The sequence below is a fragment of the Lolium rigidum genome, chromosome 1 (assembly GCF_022539505.1).
Source record: "Lolium rigidum isolate FL_2022 chromosome 1, APGP_CSIRO_Lrig_0.1, whole genome shotgun sequence".
NCBI lineage: Eukaryota > Viridiplantae > Streptophyta > Magnoliopsida > Poales > Poaceae > Lolium > Lolium rigidum.
The window spans coordinates 338,021,844-338,033,675 of NC_061508.1; the positions used below are offsets into that span (position 1 = coordinate 338,021,844).

The 11,832-nt window shown below is 41.6% G+C and overlaps 1 long non-coding RNA gene across 6 annotated transcripts; it reads right to left on the reverse strand.

The window, feature by feature from the left end:
• Window positions 1-4,760: 4,760 nt before the first annotated feature.
• On the reverse strand, window positions 4,761-10,242 carry LOC124700563. Of its 6 annotated transcripts, none has more exons than XR_007001784.1 (5): window positions 9,688-10,242; window positions 8,873-9,488; window positions 7,875-8,348; window positions 6,818-6,930; window positions 4,761-5,242 (listed from the first exon to the last, which is right to left on the reverse strand). It is a non-coding gene; the product is annotated as an uncharacterized LOC124700563 (long non-coding RNA). The 6 variants fall into 6 exon arrangements; XR_007001782.1 differs by having other exon boundaries at window positions 7,875-9,082; window positions 9,167-9,488; window positions 9,688-10,241; XR_007001775.1 differs by having other exon boundaries at window positions 7,875-7,988; window positions 8,238-9,488; window positions 9,688-10,241.
• Between the last annotated feature and the right edge of the window lie 1,590 nt (window positions 10,243-11,832).

Sequence of the window (11,832 nt, forward strand, 5' to 3'; positions counted from 1 at the left end):
AAATACCCATCATTTATGGCACCTTTGCCCTTGTTTGGATCTTGGTTGTACCAATAACACTTAAATAGAACCACAGATCGGACAGTAACCTTATCACTATAGAACAACTGAATAACCTCTTCTATGTGACCATAATGGTCAAATGACTCTGATCTCTTCTTTCTGGTTGTCAAGTGATCTCCACTTTTTGTGATGCCACTATTTCGTGTCTTCAAATGTTGTTCACGCTCATAGGAGCCGTAATGGACACCATTGGCATTGCAAGCTGCAGCTACCAACACCCTCTTATCTGGACCACGTGATAGGACAAGGAGATCGGCACTAACAGCGCCTGGATTCTCCGCATGGAGTTTGGAGATCTACGATTACAAAATAGACAAGAGGTCATCTCATGTGAAAACACATAGACAAGTCAGAGTGCAATTGAACATCTTACATATTTCTCAAACCAATCCTGAAACCCACTCCCACGTGCCGATAGCTTTCCATTCGTTTCCATGTACAACCTGCAAAACATAGCCAAGTCAGCTTGAATATATTTCATTTTGATACAAGTTCATAGTATATGCGAGGAACCGAGTATTTCGTGTGCATAGTACTCACTTAACATATTCATCGGCCTCTCGTAGCATTATTCGAGCACATACCAAGACAATCTGTTCAAATTCGATCTGCTCTAATGTTTTTTCGGTCCTCTTTCCTATTAGCTCAACACCATGATTAAAAACAGATCCTCCAACTTCCAAAATTCTGCGACCCCGGTTGAATCTGGTCTCAATATCAGGAATATATCTTGAGGCAAATGTATATGCTTCAGCAAGCAATATACGCCACTGCAATGCAAGCCTCCGGTCTAGCTTTGTTCCTAACTGTATTCTTGAAAGTGCACGATCGACGTTCTATAGGGTACATCCATCCATACTGTACCGGACCTCTTAAAAGTGCCTCATCAGGTAGATGAACAGCCAAATGCACCATCACATCAAAGAAGGCTGGAGGATATATCAGCTCTAGCTTGCACAGGATTACTGCTATGTCCACCTTAAGACGTTCTACAACAGCTCTGCTTAGAGTTTTACTACATATTTCCCTAAAGAACCTTCCCAACTCTGCAATCACGTTGTACATATTTGGCTTCACTAAATCTTTAATGCCAATAGCTAAAAGCCTTTGCAGCAGGATATGACAATCGTGAGTTTTCAACCCTTGGAGCTTGTTTCCTTCAGCATTGAGACCATTTGCAATGTTGGAAGCAAATCCGAACGGGAACATCACACCTCGGAGGTACTCACAAAATAATCTCCTTTTAGGCATCGGCAATGTGAATTCCGCGCCTCGAAATTTATAATGTTTTTCCTTGCCTTTGTTCACTTTGTCATTACGATCCGAGTTGCAAGTGCTTGTTAACATTCAATGTTGCACAATCAATCCTAGCATTTGAGCTATCTTTTGTCTTGGATGGAATGTTGAGTAATGTGCCGACAATGCTGTCACATATATTCTTCTCCATGTGCATGATATCAATATTATGCCGAAGCTTCTTACCAGCCCAATACGGCAAGTCCCAAAGAGTGGTCCTGCGCTTATAAAATATTCTCGGTCTATCATTTTCCATTTCCTTCCTCTTGGTACATGCTGCTATTTCACCTCCCATCTTCCTTTTGGTAGCTGCTAGACTCGGTTCATCTCCTCTCTTCTTCCTTTTTCTATCTCGCTACTACTGCTGCTGCATCTTCTGTATCCTTCTCTGCTGTACCTGCCGTGGCGGCTGGTGGTTTTCCTGGTTTAACATTTCTGACCGCTTCTAGGTGCGCCTCCAACTCGTGACTCTTAAAGTGCTGCGGTTTAGTCTTTTTACAGACCTGATCACCAATAAATTGCAATTTTTTTCTATTTTTCCGGAAACTGTGATCTAATGGAAGGAAACGGCGATGGCCCATATAGCATATCTTGTTTATTATCCTCACTGCCAGCTGATCAGTATCACAGTGAACACATGCATTATAACCTGATGTTACTCTGCCTGACATAGTGCCCAAAGCTGGATAATCATGGGTGCAATACATCACAGCAGCACGTAATAGAAAATTTTGTTCTTTAGGTTGACACACATCCCGTGTAGGGACACCCTCCCATAATGTTTGCAAGTCTCTAATAAGAGGCTGCATGAACACATCAAAATCCTTCCCGGGAGATTTGGGACTCGGGATGAGTAAGGTCATCATACAGTTCGACTGATCGGTGCATGTCAGGGAGCCTGGTTGTAAGGTGTAACTAGTACTGGCCACATGCTATACGAGTTGCTCATGTTGCCAAATGGGTTGAATCCATCTGTAGCAAGGCCAAGTCTCAGGTTCCTTGGATCTGCAGCAAAATCTGGATGATCCAGGTCGAATTGCTTCCATTCATCGCCATCAGCAGGATGCCTCAGTAAATCAGGGTCGGGCGTGAGAATCTCTTTGTGCCATCTTGTTTTCCGAGATGTTTGTTCTGAAGCAAACAACCTCTGCAATCTTTGTACAAGTGGAAAGTATCTCAGAACCTTCCAAGGAATCTTTTTCTTACCACCAGCTCCATCATGTTTCCATCTTGATTCCTAACATACTGGACATTCATCGAGGTCATTATACTCCATCCAAAACAGTGCACAGTTATTTTTGCAAAAATCAATCTTCTCATATCCAAGTCCCAGTACCTTGATGTACTGCTTCACCTCATAAAAGGATTTTGGCAGTCCAGCCCCAGGGAGTGCATCGCTGTATGTCTTCGCAACTGCATTGAACGCTTTATTGGTAATCCCTTGGTATGACTTGTCATGAAGTAATTTCACAATTAATTCGAATCTTGACATAACAGAACCGGGGGCCACTAAGCGCTTAGCATCTTCTATCAGGTCATGGAAAAGAGGCTTTTTGTGATAACCATGGGGCTGTTGGCTTGCATATGGATACGGATCCCGTAACAAATTAGCGAGTAGCCTCATCCCGGACGAGATCTTCGAGCCGATAACCATCGAATAAAGAGGATCAATAATGTCAGGCTGATCATAGTGTTCACCATGGTTAATCCACCCGATATATGTCTGGTCCATCCCATAAACGAATAAATGATCTGAGACTACATGTTGAGGCTTGGACCCAATATTCAAACATACGCGGCATGGACAAATCACTTCCTTTGTCTTGTCGCCGTCAGTAAAATCACTAACGTGCTTCATGAAGTCTTCAATACCACTCAAATATGTTGGTGTGTTTAATGAGTGAAATAATATCCAAGTTCTCTCCATCCGTTGAGGAGATAGATGGTCAGAGAAGCGATAAGCTATTTCAACAAACAGGTCACCTACGAATGTAAGCAAACATACCTGAGCAAACAGGTCGAATATAAAACTATAAATGCTACATTATTTGAGCCGATTTCAGCAAACGAACCGAGTGCAAAACTACGGCTACCTAGCGAACAGATTTTTTTTAGGCTGACCACTGGGTTTCCCCACTTTGTATTTTTTTATTAATAAAAAGAGGGAAATATGTACAAAAGTTGCCGGAGAGCAGCAACTAAAAGGATCATAGATCCCAAACAGCAAAATATATATAAAATGTTCTACCCATGATATGATTTCCTCTTTGCCTTATGAACAAGGAGAGCAATTTCATCCTTGAATCTCTTGTGCCATCTGTAAATGCTTGGGGGGGAGGGGCGAACAGATCTATCGAAAGCAATACAATACCAACACATTCTTTCTTCTTTTTTGCCGTAATTCCGCCGATCTATTAGCAGTGCAAAGAAGCCAAAAGTAATATTTACTATTAAATTGCAATGCAACCGTGGTAGGTCGTCGCAGTTTGAACGATTTACCCCAAAAGTTAGAGAAAATTACCCACATCTGCCACCGGTAAGTGAACTTAACGTTTCGTTTGGAGAAAAAAAAAACTGTCCCAACGCGCCCGAGCCTGTTCTTCTGAGTTCTGGCGGGGCCGCCGCCGCCGCCTTCCATCGCGCGTGTTCCCTTGTTCTCCGTCCCAGCCCAAGGCTCAGTGCCAGCCATCCCAACTCTCCCCACCGCTGCACCGCATGCTACTTCCTCCGTCCAACCCTTTGCCTCGAGATCCTCCAGCGGCGCCCTCCACATCCCTGTATTGGAGAGGTTGGCGGCGGGCTCACGGCCAGCTACGGGATACCGTGCGACGGCAATCAGGACAACGGGTCGTGGAGTTCCCAGATCTGTCAACATGGTCTCCGGTGAGGGCAGGGGCACTGCGTGGGCGCTGGACTTCTCAGAGCTGGCGATGGGGTCTCCGGCAAAGCGGCAAGGGCAGGGGCCTCGAATTAGCGGAGCGCGCTGCAGCCAGCAGGGTCTCCGGCGAGGGCAGGTGCGATGCACGGGCGGTCGAGTTTCCTGATGCATCTTGTTGATCTCTGAATCCGTTGCCCGTAAATCTGAATGTTCAATGCATAGTTCCACTCAATCTATGGCAATTTTTCGCACTAACTCCCTGTTGGAGGCGGTAACCCTGAGATGCCGGTGCGTTGGAGAATAGCTGATCGCTGGCATTTAGATTGAACTGGTATATCCGTACATCGGTGATTACCTATGGTTGTTTCATTTCATGCTTGGATTTTTCATTGCCACTAGTGGCTGGGGCGCCCCTTGGGGCGCCTCCTAGCTGGTCTTCTGCAGCCATATCTGTTGCATGAACAATGTCATCCCATTCTGATACGTATAGCTCGATTTCATCACATGGAAGGTTCTCTTCTCCTTTTTGTTCTTTTGAACTTGAGCAATCGCTTTATTACTCAAAGATCAGGTAGCTCATACAATCCCAGCAATAGGTGCTGCTAATTCATACTCCCAATACATGGTTTCATTCACATTACACTTAGCACTCAAATTCACCAGGCCATAGGCTGCTTGGTCAGCAGAGCACACATGCTTATACTGCAGTCACAAAATAACGTCTAGCACTGAAACTCTTGAGTATTGTTCAATGCCTAGTGGACAAGCATCACGTCTTTTCCACCTCCACGCGGATGATTCCCAGATCAAATGCCAGGTTAATTGTTTCCTCAGCTGCTCTCAGTTCTGCAGAGAAGGCATCCCGGCTATGATCTTCACCCAACTCTTGCCGCCATGGTCTAACCCTTGCAATTCCTTGCGATGAGATCCCATCCACCATGAGAATTTCCCTGTGTAGCCATCAATATTTGATTTGATGATCTCTTCAGTCGGTGAAACCCATGCCTGCACAACATGCAGTTTACGTCCCTATTTAGAATGAGTAGTTGTAGCATGGTGAGGCAAACACAACATGGATCATTTCCACCAGCACATCAGGATGAGAAAATCTACGAAAGGGGATAGGGGAAGTAAGAAGGCGGAGTGGAACCACATGAAGCACACGTTCCCGCAAGACCTGAATTAGCACAAAACCCACATCAACCTAGCACAATAGCCGACTTACTCACATCAACATTATCCACTAATTACGCACCAACCTAGCTAACAGATAAAGTTCTTCTCACAGCCCAAACCAAGGGAATTCACAATACTCTAGGGATTTTTTTGGAAGAATAAAGAATTATCAATAACTGCAAATGGAAACACATATTCATATTCAGAGAATACAATGTGCATTGTAAAGGAAGTTTCAGATGAAGCCTTTGAACGTTGGTTTCAGAGAAGCCTTTGCAGTATAAGCTAGACACCATTTTATCGGGAACCTTTTTATCTTCTCCACATTCGAGTAAAAGATGACTCAAACCTGAGTGATGGATGGGGTGTACGCCTACACCTCCCACTAGTTCAGTTTCCTAAAACACACTATAAATTTCAAGACAGACTTTCAATTAAGAGAAACTCAACCTGAAAAATTGTTCCTATCTCGCTACAAGTTCTAGATGTGTTAAGAAGTCCTTCTCATGATGCAAGGAACAACATCAGCCATGCAATTATGATGAAAAGAAAAATATAAGATTTTCTCGTCTTATGGCTAACATACAGTTGGGAATAAATCACACCTCTTCGTATTATGAGCCAGCATATTACGAAAGAAAACGACGAGACCACTTGATACTAAAAGCGCCAGAAGAGTATAAGTACGTTGAAAAAAGGCAATGAAGAAGAGATATACTAATATATCGCACCACTGGACAATACCCACAGAAAATGGCTGTAATTAGTTACATGCAAAAGACATCAGACAAAGCGGGGGCATTTGTAATCGTTCTTATATGCATATGTGCTCGTGGAATAGCATTATCTATAAGATATGAAAGAAATGTAAAAAGGCGTGTCACCATATCCAATATGAGCATATATAAAAAATGAAGATCTAACTCAGTCACAAACCAAAAGATAAACTGGAAGGGAACTTCTCTAGAATGTGCTTAATCGAGATCACAGAAGCCATCCGATGAAAGAGCAAATACACCTTCTGTGTCATCCTAAACAAACCCATGGTACTATGCAGCATATATTAGTTTGCCAATAATCTCTTGTTATCATTGGACCTAAATTAGATTTTAAAACATGCCGTGTTTATTCAGTGTTACCTCCATCAGTATTTAGTGGGAAGAACAAGAATGTCATGAGATATAGAACTGCCATCAATGAACCATATCTCTGGTCAGCTTTGCAACTGATCAAGATTGACCAGCATTGCATTTCGAAGTATGCAAATTCCGGTAGTAACATAAACAGAAAGATGTGATTTACTAAACTGTGTGCACCACAGAATATAGAAAATAGATGCACTTCGCAAGACAGCTGACTTGTAAATTTTGATGAAGATCATTAGATGATAAAATAGAAACATACCTTCTGGTCCATGATGATACGTCAGTAAGATCCTCGAAAGTTGGATTAACCGTGCAAGCATTATAAAAGGCAGAGTAGTTGTGCCAAGAAAAATGTGTGAGGAAGCGCCTGGCCTGGAGCACATTTACATCAGACATGAATCGATAGATGTGATATTATTTTCTAGATCACAAAATAGGCACTGAAATTAAGTACCTAATGTAACTGAAAGAGTAAAAGCTATGCAGCAACAGTGAAAACCAAACTGCCAGCTTAGTTGACTGCCCCTATATATCTAAACATGACACTAAACATGCACTGAGAACATATTTAGGATCAACATAGTTAGACAGTAACTGAAGCCTAAAATGCGGGAATGGAGAATATTTGGTCACTTCCAAAGTAAATCTGTGTATAAAAGTAACAACCAAGACAACAAACACTCACGAGAATACAAAGGAACATGTAAAGTATATACAATGAACAGGCCAAAGCTGTGGGAGGATGATGGTACTTCCACAGAATCTATTGATGCTGGGAGTGCTGCCAGCACCGCTCCATCAACGGCTGGAGGTGGCAGAACACCCAAGGTCATCGGTTCAACCTTGGGAATTTGCAAACATGAACCATGCACAATTCAAGTCGGGCTTAGTACTATCTGAACAGAGTATGTTGATCGATATATCATGTATGCAGAAACGTTACCCTAAGATGAGGTATGTATTATTATTTTTTATTTCTTTGGAGCAATTCATAAATACCGATCGCCATATAAATTTTCGTGATAGATTCATGCCCAATTCAGACGACTGTTCTTGGGTTCCGCCAGGGCCCATCAAGGTTCGCTACTACTTATAAATAGCGTTTTTATTTTTCCCCGTCAATATTAAGCTATATATGGATATGTGTAGTTTGAAATCTATTGCAACAACCATGAAAAAATCAGCATCGGATAAGCAAATTTCAATTATTATTTTCTCCAATCAGTCAGTATAAGTCCAAAAAAAACATTAACTTACTTTTTAGATCGCAAAGATAAACAAAAATATCAAGTTTCACAAACACCTTCTAGACTCACTTGGTGATGCATGACATGCTAACAAAGACCTCTTCGACTCGAAGGGATACTTGGCGACTCGCTGATCCTCTTGCCCCATCCGTTTCCTAATGATCCAAATATCAACCCGAGATTCTATATAAATGGAATAAGAAGTAAGATCCTAATATTAGTTAGAACCACAAAAATAGAATACATGCAGATATGTTTCAATAATTATGTCCCTAGTAGAACTAATCCCTTTCATCCACAATGTTTTTTTATCCCAAACATACACCACTGCTTTCTTTCCAATGCACAGAACAAAAAAAATCACAACCCATATAGGATTTCAGTTCACAACAAAAGGCGTGCACTTCTCATTTCATAACAAAGAACGCACACCTATGGCTTGGTAATAGCTGAACTGAGTATATTCCTTTTCATAATCCAAGAAACCATGGGCCGGGCCTAGACATCAACCTCATATTTGAAGAAATGGATTCACTGTTTTTCCTGTGCATAAGAAGCTACATAAATCTATTATGATAATAAACATAAAATAATTCAGTAAGGATGCATCTCTTACAATTAGAATAGCCATAGTATAGTAAGAACAGAATGCTCAAGAGCAATATAGGAAAGGTCAAGACTAAAAGATAATCTAAGGAAAAATGCAAACAAATTCAATACTTCACGGAGGGTATGGCACTTACAACCTAAAATGAAAAGCAATACGTGGGCAAATGTCAACAATAGAAATTGAAAGAAATTCTTTGAGTATGCAGAATACATCTGGCAAAACCATTATACCAAATTCAAATCAACTTCCACAGATAAGAACCAACAATTAAATTATTTGTAGAGAAAAAAAATTAGACAATGCAAATAAATAATAGAGGGGAAATTATGAATGCCTTATTGCGGCCAAAATAAAATAACAGTAGCCTTGAGGGATGTGAAAATAAGTTTATTAGGTAGGACTCTATTTATACAATTTGATTGTTTGTGATTTTCCACAGATAAAGACACAAACTTACCTGACACGAATCGCAACATCAAATCCCTTGGGTCAGTTTGGCTGGATCCGAATGAGCACAAAATGTAAAATACTCCGTCCGTCCATAAAAGGATGTCGGAGATTAATCTTAATTCGGATCTATCTACACTCTAAAGAGTGTCTAGATATATCTAAATTTAGACAAACTTGCGACATCCTTTTATGGACAGATGTAGTAGTAGTGGTAAACCTACGTATCAGGGGGAGATTTTCATCCATACAACAGTATGAAGCCAGTATACGCAACAACAACAAAAATGAGCTAAATTAGTACATCCAGATTGCCGTGGCCATTGAGTCAAAGGGCTCAACCGTGTTGCCATGTGATGGCTCGAAGGTGCCCTTTCTCCCGTCAGCTATCTCTGCTAATTCACTGTATTTTATATGCATAGACAGTTGGATATTAGAAAACATGTAGGTGATGTTGTTTTGCAATGCCACCTAATATTCATTGTTGTACCTATCTCCTAGAAAATGGACTAAGACTCCAACCCGAAGGTTATAAATTATGTGCAATCTCGCCCAACATATTACCAACAAAATCATTTACTGCTGCGATCCTCCCTGTGCTCCACTGGGTTCATTTTCTCCTCGTGCTGCACCAACTGAAAATGTTAGAGCAAATCCATAAACCATCCATCAGTAAACTAAGACTACACACAAATCATTACACAGGCCAAATATTGTCTTTTATAAATAACTAAACGCTACAGGTCAATGTTGTGAAATTCCTATGGAAAACAACACGGAGACACAACATGCTTGCTACGGATTGGTAGACACTGAAACATATACCTTGAATTATTTAGAATTATGGCAGATCCATGGCAGGCGAAGGGGCGGACCAAATCTTCTACTCATCTCTTCTGCTCGCTACGACGAACGTCGGCAAGGGAAAGAAAGAGGTGGAGACCTAAAACAATTCCCCATTTTTCTCTTCTTCTCCACGCGCCTCCACCCCGCCGCTCTCCTCCAACTCCTCACCATTGCTGCCGCCCTGCTCCACAGCCTCCCCGATCTAGCGGCCGCCCTCCTTGCATCTCCTCCGACCTCCATCACTACTTGCGCCCATATCCGTCCGTGGTCGCCGCCCACCACACGGCTTTCCCCCATCTCTTCCGATCTCCAACGCCTCCTGCCCCCACCTCCCAGATCCTTTCTCCTCCGACCTCCAACGCTGCAGCCTGCCCCCGCATCCGCCAACGAGCACTGCCCACCTCCTTCTCCGATCTCACCGCCGCCACCTGCACCCAGCTGTTGGGAACGAGGGTTGGGGAAGTGGGGAGTGGGTAGGAGACTTGCGTGTTCCTTTTCTTTTCGTCGGGCGTTTTCCTTTACTTTTCGTGCCCAGCCCGCTCGCGCCACGGGGCTATCGTGGAGCTCCCTGGCATAGGGCAAACATAGACGCACTTGCTTGTTCTCAATTAGCTGCTCGAAAGATATACTGTAGGAAGATATACTGATGCTTGGATTTTATAGGTCAGGTAGCTGAAGGTAGGAATTCAGTGCCCACAGGGAAGTATGATTTACTATAGTTGGGGTACGTGTACGTGTTATGTAATTATGATTCTATCCACCGAAGCCAGCAAGTGGTCGATGGACGAATAGTTCATTTCTGATTTTTTTTGAAAGTTGGTACTCTGACTGGTCCTACATAATGTAACCATGATTCTCCTATTAACCTCGTGATATAGATAACTGCAACCCCTTTTTTAATACTAGATAAAGTGCAAAGACAATACTCCATATGCGATAATATGGCATTATTACTTTTATCTTCAGATACGAAAGAATTATCTGTGCGGTAGCTGTTCAACTTGAGTGCATGGTGCGGCTTGTGTTAATTTTTTAACAGGACATTAGATACTAAGAAGCTGATTGATATTTGTACCGATAACTTTAGGAACCTTCACCTACGAACGAAAGAAAAAACACCCAGATTAAGTTCGCAAGGAAAACCAGTCAACTGATGTTGTTTTGTACTTTATAATGTATGTAACGATTCTGAAGGTTTGGCTAATATGGCGGATCTTTTTTACTGCTCTGGCTTTGCTGAACGGTGAAGAACGTACTGCCTCAAGTTCAATGACTTCAAAATTAAAGCAGGTCAAGGATGGGAAAAAGTAGAAAGTTACTCCAACTAAAATAATTTGATTTTACATGACTGTACATGCATCTACGCTGGTTTAAATATCTGATACTAGAATCAGAAGAAATCAATAGAGTTGGGGTAGCATTTCATTTTCCTGTCACACTAAGAGCTGATGGCTTGAGTCACCGTATATTGATTGCTACGAATGAAATCTAAATGACATGGTTTAGTATGCTCATTATCGAAAAATGGTTTTGTATGCTAGCATATTATTTGTGTGGGTTAAAGTTGACATATGATATGATTTTAGGAGGATGGCTGCAATAAATCTCCCGAAACTGGGAAGAGGTGAATCAGAAAGGCGATGGTATCGAATACAGATTGCTCTCCGGCACAAAGTGTGGATTGCTCGTGGGCACAAAGTCGCGAACCTTTAGCGAAGTAGCAAGACATGGATACAAATCATGCATTCCATACCGTGCATGCTTATGAATATATTTCCTTTCAATTTTTCTACTTTTTTAGGGAGTAAAATTGAAAGAAATTGATTTAGTGTGTTTCATGTTTTATCTTCCGGGTTACTGATAAATATATCCATATTCTTATTTATTAGCACTAACACTTTTTTTTACCGATCTTCAGACTTCTTTATTTGAAGGAGATATTTAGTTAACAAGGACAATTAGAGAAGAGGAGTATCAGAAATGTGTTCTAGCTCAATATTTGAGTTATTTGTAGAATTATTTCATGAAAGCTTGCATGAACTTATACTTAATTTTCCATGCTACGCAAATATTAGATAAAAAATCAACACCTAGGTCGTAGCAACGCACGAGCATTCTGCTAGT